The sequence below is a fragment of the Gavialis gangeticus genome, unplaced genomic scaffold, assembly GCF_001723915.1.
Source record: "Gavialis gangeticus isolate Ggan-Ray unplaced genomic scaffold, GavGan_comp1, whole genome shotgun sequence".
Lineage (NCBI taxonomy): Eukaryota > Metazoa > Chordata > Crocodylia > Gavialidae > Gavialis > Gavialis gangeticus.
The window spans coordinates 12,618,121-12,630,105 of record NW_017729029.1 but is presented as its reverse complement, the minus strand read 5'-3'; positions in this window follow the sequence as shown (position 1 = coordinate 12,630,105).

The window sequence follows — 11,985 nt, the reverse complement described above, 5'->3', positions numbered from 1 at the left end:
TCGTGCAAGATGCCCATGTAGGTGTGCAGACATCAGAGGTAGGGGGGAGCATCAGCTTTTGCACGCATGTGGGAACTGGGGGGGCCAAGCAATGCTTTGGGGGCTGGGAGGGGTTTTTGAAAGCAAGGCTTAGCTTCGTAGCACGGTGTGTGGTGAGGCTGGGTGCCTGTGAGAGCTGGGCCCACCGAGGTGATTTTCCAAGGCTGCAAAAGAGTTTGGGCTGTTTAGTAATGAGCCCTGAGGGGAGCGGGGAGCAGGGAGCGTTCTCCTTGGGGGCTGTCTCCGTGCACTTTCCTGCAGGGGGAAGGACTCGGATGACGCAGTCCCTGAGCAGACATCCCTCGAGGGACAGCACAGACTCTCCCCCATCACCGCACCAGGCACCTTATTCCCATCCAGGCCCCCTGTCCAGCAGCTCCAGGAAAGGCCTTGCCTCCACCCCCCGACACAGCTGCAGAGCGAGGGGTTCAGATGTCCCCCAGGGCTCTGCAGGGAACAAAGAACATGGTTAAATCATGAGGACGCTCCTGGTATCGCAGATGCACCCTCTCCTCCTCATCCAGGTGCGGTCTGGTCGTGTCCAGCTCCAGCCGCAGTGGCCCCGGGGAAGGGAAAGTGTGGGTCTCCTTTCTGCCTAGGCAGACGGGCAGAGTGGGAAAGGTGGTGCCCAGGGCTGAGGCATCGGTGCGATGATCAGCAGCTTGTGGACCTGTGCTGAAAACTGCTGGTCTGTTTGTCTTCGATGGAAAGGTTTCTCGGGTCCAGGAGGGGATGTGGAGAGAGAAGCCTTGCTGGGAGCCGGGTCTCCGCAGTCCAGGTGAGTGCCCTGACCCTCGGCCGGTGGGTCTCGCTGGGGGTAGCTGGTGCTCTGCTGCTCACGATGGGTTCCCAGAGGTCTCGGCTCTGATCCAGCAAATGCTAATCCTCGTCTGGTTGGCGAGCAGGGTGCTTGGTTCCCAACCAGCCCCTGGGGAGCCATTTCTCTCCTTTTCCTCCTCCCATTCTTTACAAAAGCCATATTTTTCACAGCACCTCTGCCCTCCCGGTGTGGGAATGCAATCGCCTCCACCTGGCCTCCCAAAGCTCACACTTCCAAGGGGCTCGAGCTGCCTCCGTTTGGGTACCCAAGAGGCTCTGCTGTTTTTGCCAGCATTGCATCCTGTGTTCATTGCTGTAATGGCAGCTCTGTGCCCCTCTGTGCATCCCAGCCCCGGGCGTCATCGCAGCGTAGCTCATTCTGCAGAGGAGCAGCTTGTTTGGACTTGTGACTTTTGTGGGTCCCTCGGGATCCAGCCCCTCCTTTGCTGGCCTCTAGATATCAAAGGGAGGATTGTGCGCAGGCCCTGCCTGCATGCATGGGGGAGCAGAGGAAGGAGACTCCTTCCTTCCTTTGCTGTTGCAGAAGCACTAGTTGCAGCTCGTGAGGTTCATCAGAGCTCTGCCAGGGCTTGCCTTCTCAAAGGGGGTCAGCTGGGACCTTGGGGTGCACAAGGTGACCTCAAGTCCACTGCCAAGAAGCAGAGACTCGTTGACCTTGGTTGCTTTGCATTGAGCCCTGTACTGCATGTGGGTGGCACAGCTTGGAGCCAGGGGTGCTGTGCCGTGCCACCAGTTTCTAATTGCCGCAGCCCCTGCCCCTCCGGCAAGTGCCCACCTGGAAGGCACGGAGCGAGGCCAGGTCTGACGGAGGCTCCAGCCCATCATGTCACCGGGAAGGAGCAGGCTGCACGGCTGCGGCACAATTGGACTATCCTGCGGGAAGGAGGCCCGTGAAGGTCAGGAGAAGGCGTGCTGAGAGGTCCTGGGGAGCAATCGGAGGCAGGAGCCGAGGATGGAAAGAGCAAACCCGCGGTTCCTGCAGCACTTTCCCCGCTCTGCCCTGCATGGTGGCTCCCGGCACGTGCCCACGTGGCTGCGGGTGTGTTGGTTCCCATGCGGAAACAGGAGCAAGAGCGCGAGTCCTGTCCCCGGCCACACAGCAAACTGAGTTTTACCGTCGGGGGCGTGGGTTGGAGAAGAGCCCAGTTTCCAATCTGATGATGTGTTCCCCCCCAGGCCTTGTCCAGGTTGAATCTCAAACACTTGGAGGTTCAGAGCAAGCGAAAGCCAAAATTTGGGTGGAAAACACATGGACCCAAATGGGCTCTTGGGTGTTGCTGGGTGGGGAGGGTCTCTGTGCCCTGCTGTGGGCGTTTCTCAGGCCTCTGGGCTTGGCTGGTTGCTGCATGGGGCTGGGAGGAAATTCTGCTTCCCCCAACCCCGTTTTCTACTCCATGTGTTGGGGGGGGGGGGGTTTAAGCCTCTCCCAGAGGTGCTGCTACAGCCCAGGGATGGGGGACTGGGCTGTGCCAATGCTCCCAGTAGGACCCACCCTGCAGGGTCCTGGCTGGAGGGTCTTGTCCCTGTGCTCAGGCTCAGACCGCTGCACTGGGGACAGTGGTTTACCCCTGGTCACATTGCAATGGACTGTGGAGGATGGAGGGGTTTGCTTTCCTCTGTAGCAAGGGGCACGGCCTCTGCTTGGGATCTCTTGAGCATCTATTAACAACCTTTTATAGAAGCAGGATGTTGGCTGCTGCCCCTGCGTTCCCTGACGCGAGCTCTGGAGCTCCCTTCCAGCCCCTCCACTCTGGGACTTGAAAATGGTGCACTGAGCGCTCGCAAATTGGATGCTCTGCTAAGACGCAATGGGGCTGCAAGGAAGCTCCAGAGCTGCCGCGTAGTCCAACGCCCTGCCCGAGGCAGGATCATCCCTGTCCAAACCAGCCCGGGCACATCCAGCATCTAAACTCTTCATAAGACTACCCCTGTTGTAAAAGTCAACAGGCTGCTCTCACCAGCAGGAACGTGTTCAGGCCCCATCGCCCTACCTCCAGAGAGACACTGGCCAAAGAAGAGGCCTGGAGCATTTCTTCTCAGCAAAAGCTAGGGGCACGGGAAGGCGTCAGTGTGAGGAAAGGCCGATCGGTTTGGTGCTGCTCAGTCTGGAGATACAAGAGCCAAGTAAGACGTGTGACGGAAGCACGCGCAGTGATGAAGGCAACTTGGATAGTCTTCATTATTCGCCTCAGTATGCGAATTTGGGGGCTTTCAGCGCAGGTGGCGGGCACTTTGGAGGTGATAAAAGGAAGTTAGTGTTTTATGGAGGACGTGATGAACTTGTGAAACTCCCTAGCCAAGGCCCAAGAGTTTAGCAGGACTCACAACTCTACCTGGAGGTTAGGGTGGATGGAGAGCAGCCCCTGGACACAGTGCCAGTGAGACGAGCGTGCTGGTCCACATGCTTCCAGCATGAAGGGAATAGGAAGGATTCGTTATGTACTGTACTGTCCAGTCCACTCCCGTCCAAATCTGGCCTCTTTCAGAGATGGGCTAAAGCACAGGCCTGCTGACTTCTTCTGCACCTCTCTGGTTCCCACTTCACTTCCCATTAACTTCAAGGGGACTATTAATCACTTGGTGTCCTGCAGGTGACAGTTTTCCGCTTAAGCAAATATTATTCTGCAGATGATGTTCCACCCTGGTGCCTTCCATCACCGTTCCCGTATCGCTTGCTCCTAATTCTAGCACGCCGAGCACATCCACTATTTATAGTCCCACTTTGAACTACAGTCGATCACAGCAGAGACACCTGCTTGCTCTCCATGACTTTCGTCTGGCTTAGTGGGAGCTTTTGTGTCACCACAAATACAGGCGGCATCAGGTTCCTGGCATTTCTTGGCACTGCTGGGTCCCTGTCCTTGCATGCTTCCTGCTCCTTGGCAGGACACCAGCTTGGGGGGTCATGTTGTCAAAGCCGTGCTGGCTTGGAAAGTTCAAGCTCTTAATGTCGGTTCTCAGTAGCAGGCTGAGCTGAGTTCTCCGTCGCAGATGCGGTGCCGTAGGGTGAAGGGGAGTGACACCGCATTTGCCGTAGTATAAGCGAGAGCAGCGGTTAGCGCTCTGCGTCTCAATTTGCATTTGCACTGAGCAGCGGTTATGGCTGTGAACAGCCATGTCATAACGAGACGGTTGTGCCGAACACGTACAGAAAATGAATGAACATCAAACCCCGTAGTCGTGAAAATGTTCCTCGTCACTGAATGCAGCGTGGCACTGGCACGAGCGAAACTTCCCACCGGAGCTCATGGAAGGCAGCAGCAAAGACTTCATTCAGAGAGCCAGAAAGGGACTAAGCATTAGGTTCTCTGAAAAGAAAAAGCTACCAAGGAATTAGATCAGATGCTTAAATTAAATATAAATCTGTTTAAAAAAAAAAATCTATTGGTTTTCAAGCTGTTCCTAGCTTTTCCCCCTGCTAATTCTCTATTAGCACAAATGCAAACGGTCTGACATTTCTGACAAAAATGGTAACACTGGAATATGCTGATTTTTATTTTTTTTTAATTCTTTTTTAATGACCTTATTTTTGAGTGAGATTTCAAAATTAGGCCCGTCTCAGGCTGGGCTACAAATTGCTTAATTTAAGCAAAATGGTAAAACCCAGTTGGAGTCTTAACCACCAAGTGCAATCTGTCCACGAGCAAGAGCCCCTGGACTGTTGACGTTAGGAGTGGTGATTTCAAGAGGTAACATTTTCATTGTAGTGAACCATCTGGTTGGTTTTCTTTCCTTTTATTTTTTTAAATGCTGCTTTAGAGGAAAACGTCTCTGAGAGATGTCCTTTTTTCTTCATCCCACTTTATCCCATATACAGGTGACCACTGGATGGAAATCTTGCTATGAAAATACATGTTTGTAATGACTTGAAGACCACCGCTCTCTGTGGTTGCATTGCAGGTACTTGGCAAGCACTCTAGAGATTTATCCATGTCAGGCAGTTTCTACCTTGCATCCCATCGCAGCCCACAGGAGGGGATGGGACTCGTGACCAAGCCTGTTCTGCAAAGTCACGTTAAGTAAAATTGGCTTGGTGTTGTACCAGAGTATAGTGAAGGTCTTTTTAGGAGATGTCTCTGGCTGGCTCTGGTGTTCTCCAGTGGTCTTTAGCAAACCCATCACTTCCCCCCATGTATGTTCCTGGCTGTGAAACCCTAAAACAAGTTCTGTTTTTTGCGGTGGAAGAGTTTTCTCAACACCACCCCAAGGGGAGAATGAACTGCTTTGGCCTACTCACATGGTGACGTGTGTTCAAATTTGCAACGCAGCTGATCAAATCTGGCCCTTTACTTGCTTTCACTTGTTGCCTACGTTTCTGGATGAAAACTGCCCTAACGTGGAGCTGGAAGGAAAATAATCATTTCATCCAAAATATCACTTTTACCGTGATTCTTTGGAAAACTTTAACTAGCTACATTTATCTTGGCTTAAAGGTGTCCCCCTGTCTGGTCTTCAGAGAGCTGATATCCAGGCAAACCCTCTTGCGTGGGGCGGCATCTTCAAGGTAAAAGGCCTGGAGTTATTTAGAAATGTATCAGGAGCATGGAGAACATCTCGGGGTCCCCTGAAGGCTCTGCCAGAGACAGTCCATCATTATAATCCAGAGATCCAATCATAGTCGCATTATTTAGCATTAAGGTTGACAAGCCAATCAACTGACCGGTTTAATATGGTTAACTGACTGCGTATTTTGACCTGTCAAAGATTAGAGTAATTTTACAAAAAAGCTACATTTTTGGTAGTTTTCTTGACAGAAATATAATTTTTAATTGGCTTTTGACATATTGGAAAATTTGTGCTTTTTCCATGTATTATTTGGACCTTTTACAATTTTTGACTCGCATTTGACCAGTCAATTGCCCAAACTTCATTTGACCCATCCAATATCCAACCCTATTGACAATTCTGTGTACTGCTTTTCAGTCTCATTTGGAGAAGGGCTCCCTGGCTTCATTAGGATCGAGTCTGAAGCGCTCTACCATGCTAAGTGCCAACGCCTGGAGGCTTTCCTGGGCCTTCAGGTCTGGTCGCAGCTGGGGAACAGAACAAAGCAGGTGGTCGGCATTTTGCCTCTGGGCCCTGCATCCCCGTAGCACGCAGGATGGGGCGGCTCTGCCCGGCAAGTCACTCTGGTGGTTTCCATCCGAGCCGCACCTAAGCCAGGTGCCGTCAGCAATGGGACTCGCTGCCGGCATCAGGGAGGATGCACGCAGCTCGCAGGGAGCCGATTTTGGTCCAGGTGGCAAGCTGGGCCGGTAACGGAGGCCCTGATAAGAAGCAGGCAATCCCTGTCTGCTGCGTGTCTGTGCATTCGCTGTTTCTTCCCATGCCTTCCTGGGGCTGGCGTAGAGGACTTCGTAGACCTGTCATGCAGGAGATAAGGCAGGAGGCGAATTAAGATCTTAGGGAATTCTTCTGGCAGCTTTCGAGGCAGAAGGAGGTTTTTAATTGGTTTTTAATTCCATTGCACTAGGAGGTTTTTAATTGGGTTTTGCCGCCTTCTTTGCTATCACTTTCTCCTGCCACCATCATTATTCTGAACATCTTTAAAATGAATAACATTTGCCATTTTGTTCTCCACCTTAGCAGGCATCAATTGACTGCCAGGAAGATACTGAATAATAAACAAATAGTTGAAAATGAATCCTATTTGGTATACAGCATTTTAGTTGGAAGGATTAACCACCCACCTTGGAGTATGTGTTTGATGTAGTATGAAAGGCCTTCCAACTATATTCTTAATTATTAAATGTTTCCTTAGTATTTTTCAGCCAATCTGCCGAGTTTGTATTTTTCCAATTAGAATACTCAATCCTTGCTTTTAATTTGACATTTTTAAAATCCATCTTTAGTTACAAATATCTTCCCTTGCTATCGGTCCTGATGTAGCTTCAGAAGTTTACGGAGTTCAATTTGGCACATACAAAACTGCAGATGTCTTCCTTATTGATCTCCAAGCCTTTTCTTCTTGTCAATCAAAGGCGGAGGCCTGCACAGGCATGAATCGGTCGACAACCCACTCAGCTACAGGAGTAATGATCTTTAAGTGAACCACATCCAAGCAGCGAGGGCTCGTGTGTAATTTAGGCAAAAAAGAAAATTGGAACAAGTGTTTGTTTCTTTCACATGTCAGTCTAATTTTCTGCTTAGTGGAAGTACACAGCCCGCTCGCTCGAAAACAAATCCCGAGCTCTCGCAAAGCAAAGTGTATCTCTTGGTATAATCTTTCACCAAAATATTTTTTCCACCCAGCCCCCCCTTCAGAGATGACTGCATCAGCAGTTTCCAGCTTTCTTTCATCAATAATTAATGTATTAAATACACAGGGAGTGAGGAAGACTGGTTCTTTGTTCAGTGCTCCTGGGCGATGTGTTGGCATCTCTCGCTCCCATCCTTGCCAGAAGGAGGGACTGATCCAGTACCCCACAAAGCCGATGGAAAGGCCGCCATGGGTTTCAGTAGAGCCTGAGCTCATCACGTTGAAAAGCCTTGCACCGATGGTGAGTTAACGTGCACGGCGGAGGTGCTCCCAACAATAGATCTGTCAAAACCAGATGGAAAACCAGTCCGGGCTGATGTGACCATGAGACAATAAACTACCATCGGAGACTACATTATTCTCTGAATTTACACTGACTCAATTGGAATTGCACGACTGAATTTGGGCCTAGGTCTGCTTCTGAAGGGGAAAAGACCAGCAAACCTCTCAAGAAAGGAAATCCACCCCCCCCCAATAAAACAGCTGGTAGGCGCAGAAAAAACACCAGAGAGTATTTTTGCTGTACTTTCTGTACTGCTTCTTTCTGTTGACATGCTCTAGCATCCAAAATGATTTTCTTCCTGAAGCCTGAGTTATTTTCCAGTCTTCACGTCCCCTCCTTGTGTTGGTGTTGGAGTAGCACCGGTGCAGAGAGCAGACGGGGGCAGTGACTCAATAGTTCACTTCTTTCCCTCGGCCATGTCGCGGTGATAATTACTGCGCTATCACTGGCTAATGAATATGTAGGTGCTATTCCACGGCACGAATAACAACCTTTTTATTAGTAGGATCTGCATTGCCACAATATAGCCCACAAGCCCAATGCCATTCACTCTGCATTTCGGCTGTCCTATCTTCGATGATGCTAAATAACCCTCTGGCTAGATAGGGCCACTGAGATGCTTTCTACCTTCTGGATGTAGACAGCGGTGAAGACCCTGCTCTCGAGACCTCGTAAAGACCTGGTGCTTCAAACAGCGGTCTATATGTGTGGTTTTCCACGTGCGAGTTGGATTGCTGTGTTCAATGGGGCAACCAGTGTGGGTAAGTGTTTGCAAGATCTCCCCCTACGTAACGCTGATCCTCACGGCTCTGGCATGCTCGCTTCCCCTGTGGATGACTTGCCTGTGTGCCTAGATATCCGATTTTATACCAAGGCCTTTCACAGTAAACTTCAACGCCTCCCATGTAAAATTAGTAGCAGAATACGGCCCTTCTCTCTTGGGGCAGGCTGGTTTTGTTACTGATATTTTTTGTGTCTAGACTTCCTTGTTTTTTTTTCTCTCTCTCAGCGGGAAGAAGAGGCCTCTCCACATCGCCGTGCCTTGAAACATCTATACCAATCCCTTTCTGGCTGTAAATCTTCTTGCCATCATCCATACTGTTCTTCAGCAGCTGTTAACAAGTTTTCAGTGGGCCAGGGTCTCATCTCGGTTGGGAGGATATCGCACTCTCACATAACTCCCTCTGCCTCAGTGGGTTCAGACTAAGAGCAGTGTGGCCCATGCTCTTTACTGCACGCAGTGCAAAACCTCTCCAAAGTGTTGTCCAAAGAGGAGGTCACAGCATATCCTCACACTTCAATCAAAGCTCTTTGCTTTGCTGCGTAGCGCGTGCTCCTGCTGCCTGAGAAAATATTCCTCTGCCTGTAACCGAGGCAAGAGTCTGGGAGCATTTGCCCTGCTCAGGTTTGTGCTGCCAAGGGCTGTCCTGCGGGGCGATGCAGTAGGTACTGCAGACCGGGGAGGAGCATTTCTCTCCCTCCGCGCTCTCCTTCCTCCAACGCGTGTCTGTGATACCAAAATGTGCCCATAGCTATTCGGTGAGAGCACAGCTGAGGCTGTCACTTTTCTACGCGCTTACGGCCGAGGTCCGATGGAGAGCAGCGACGCCGTGTTCATCTCTGACAACTGATGCTGTTGTCGTCATTGTACCTCCAGGCTTCGACAGCTATGGGAATCAGTCTGAATATCATCTGCCTTGGACCGCCGGCCTAGTCCATCCAACGCTGATTTGCCAAGACAGGCTGCAAGCCCTGCAAAGTCAGAGGCTGATCCTGGCTGCGATGCGGCTCTTTGCTAGTGTCAGGGCTTTCTTCAGGGTGTGCAGGGAATTACTCCCATAGTCTTAGTTCCACTAAGGTTTTTTCCATGAGAAAATTATATTTTCTTCAGAATTTACTGGGTGCGGGGGAGCTCCCTTCGTGTGGTCGTACAGGCAGCGTGCTCTGAAATTAGTCCTCCCAGACTTGGCTGTATGAACTGTGGCTGTTGTTCTAATCTAGAGCTATTTATTAATTAGCTATGTGACAGCAGAGTAGGGCAAGTATAGGGCACTTCAAAACCCTGGTCCTCACTGCCTTGTGGGGTGCTCCTGGGTTGGAGGAAGGCTAAAGGACATCACCCTGATAGAAATGCACCCTGGCTGAGGCACTAGGCAGTCGGCAGCAGTTCTTATCTCTTGCTTTCTGGCAAAAGCTACAGCCATCGAGGCACTGAACGTCTGGACTCATCTGGCCTTTGGCCTCTGTCTCCATGGTCGAAAGGGGGTGGTAGGCCTAGGACAGTCTCCACTCCTCCATACTCCTGCCTGGGTGCACGTGTCAAAGGTCTTGGACCTGACTCAACCTCTTACACGTACGCCACGGTCCAGAGGATCAGCAGTTGCCTGATGTGAAAGCTGATAAACCTCTGTCGGTGTTTGCTCCACAGGCCCATCTGCCTGTCTTCTCTTTAGCCATCTGCTTCCAGCGCGTCCTTGGGAAAATGCATCTGCTTTCAGCAGTGGCAGCGGGCAGCTATGGAAATGCCCTTCGGATGTAGTGGGCAAGTCGTCAAAGGGCAACTTCCAACTTAGAATAATAGGAATGAGGCATGACGGGACCTTGGGAGATCACATCTGCTCCAGCCCCCTGCTCCAAGCAGGACCAGCCCCAACTCCATCATCCCAGCCAAGGCTTGGTCTACCCGGGGCTTCAAAACCGCCAAGGATGGAGATTCCCCAACCTCTCTAGGTAACCTGTTCCCATGCTTCACCACCCTCCTAGGGAGAAAGTTGTTCCTAATATCCAGCTTAAACCTCCCTTGCTGCAACTTGAGACCATTGCTCCTTGTGCTGTTATCTGCCAACTTGGATGGAGGTTCGCATGCGTGGGGGAAAGACAGGCCATGTCTTCAAATGTGCTTCGTGCGCACGCTGCCTTTGCTGCTCTGACTCCACTGAGCTTCCCAGCAGGGAGGGGAGTCAGACCCTCCGTTTTTCATAGTTAGTAGAATATAACCATGTTGAATCTGAGCTTTGCAGCCCAGGATTTCTGGCAGGCACAGCGGCGGCACCGTGCTGCGTGTCAGGAGAGCCTGCGTCGGGGAAATGGAGTGAGAAATCGGAACGACTCCAGCATCAGCTGGAACATGTTAACATGAATGCGGCTTGTTGATGTAATCAGCAGCTAATTAAGGCCAGAGCTCAGCTCGCATCCTTCCTGCCTGCCCTGACGGCAGATGGCCAGTGTGGCCTGCTTCTTGCGGGTGCCATCACGGGGGAGAGTGTAAAGGCAGCTACCTTTCCAAGAGGGGCCAGATCCTGCTGCTGCAGCACCCGCTGGGGCTGGGGCCTTCCAGCTCTGCTCCGATGGGACTGTGGGCGAAGAGATGCTCCAGCCTGGAGCCTCACTTGGTTTGCACCCTGCAAATACGCTGGAGTCCCTGGCCAGAGCTTTGCAGCCACGGGGGAGGAGGTGATGGCTGGGGCTGTCTCATGTCTCACTCATCAGCCTTCACGTCCTAGGGACCGCTGGTCGGATCTCTGAAACACCTTGACGTGCATAAATCACGGCCATTGGTGGCTGCACTTGCACGCTGGGAAGTGTCCCAGCGAGATTTTCTGTTGTGGCGTTTCTGCACCCTGCTTTTCCTTGGGCGTTACAGGAGCCTACAGGTGCTTGGGGAGATCTCAGCTTTTGCTCTGCAAGAGGAGCCGGCAAGTTAATGCTCGCTCCAGCTGGCTTACGCTCTATTGCCAGGGCTAGGATAAATCCCCACCCCGCTCTCCTGTGCTGATATTGTGAGGATGTTATCAAAACTGCCTTACCCCGATGCAGCCCTCGCACGACTGCCTTCCCTGTTGTATCTGAATTCCCACCATGGCTGCAACTCACGGGGCGTAACGCAAACGTTCCCCTTGTCTTTAGACTTGGTTAAATTTATGCGCCCATTTATTATATTCTGTACAACAACAGCTTGTCCTGTTGTCGGAGCGGCAGCATGCAATATACATGTTCCCCGGTCGTCATATATTATTAACATGATTGCCTCCAGTTGTCACATAACATAAGTCTTTCTCTGGTTTCCTGTTCTACTCTAAATCTACTGGGTCTCTTAAATGGATTAAAAGGCAAGACGAAAGCCAACTTTTGTATTCTGCTTGGTGTGTATGTGTGTGATTTCCATCGATGAACATTTGGCATATTCTTAGGGTCGGTCTGAAAGGTTAAGGGATTGGGATTTTTGTTTCTGCCTTGCCATCGAAAATTTCAAGTTCTAAAATTTCTTTGAAGAGCTGTTTTACCAAGCCCTGTGCCAATGGCTGTTGTGATTTCTGGCTGTTTTTCTAATAGCGCCGCACGTTCGTGACTGTTAACCTCCCTGTTCATTGCCTCCAGCTATTTGTTCTGTACAGCGCCAAGCACAGGACACAACTACCGTTGGGTGGTTGTTAGGTGCCGCCGTAATACAAAACTAGCGAGACCCGTGTATTTGTATTTCACGTGACTGTAATACAAAACTAGTGAATACTAGATATGACTAGTGTGTGTGTGTGTGTGTGTGTGTGGGGGGGGGGGGGGAAAT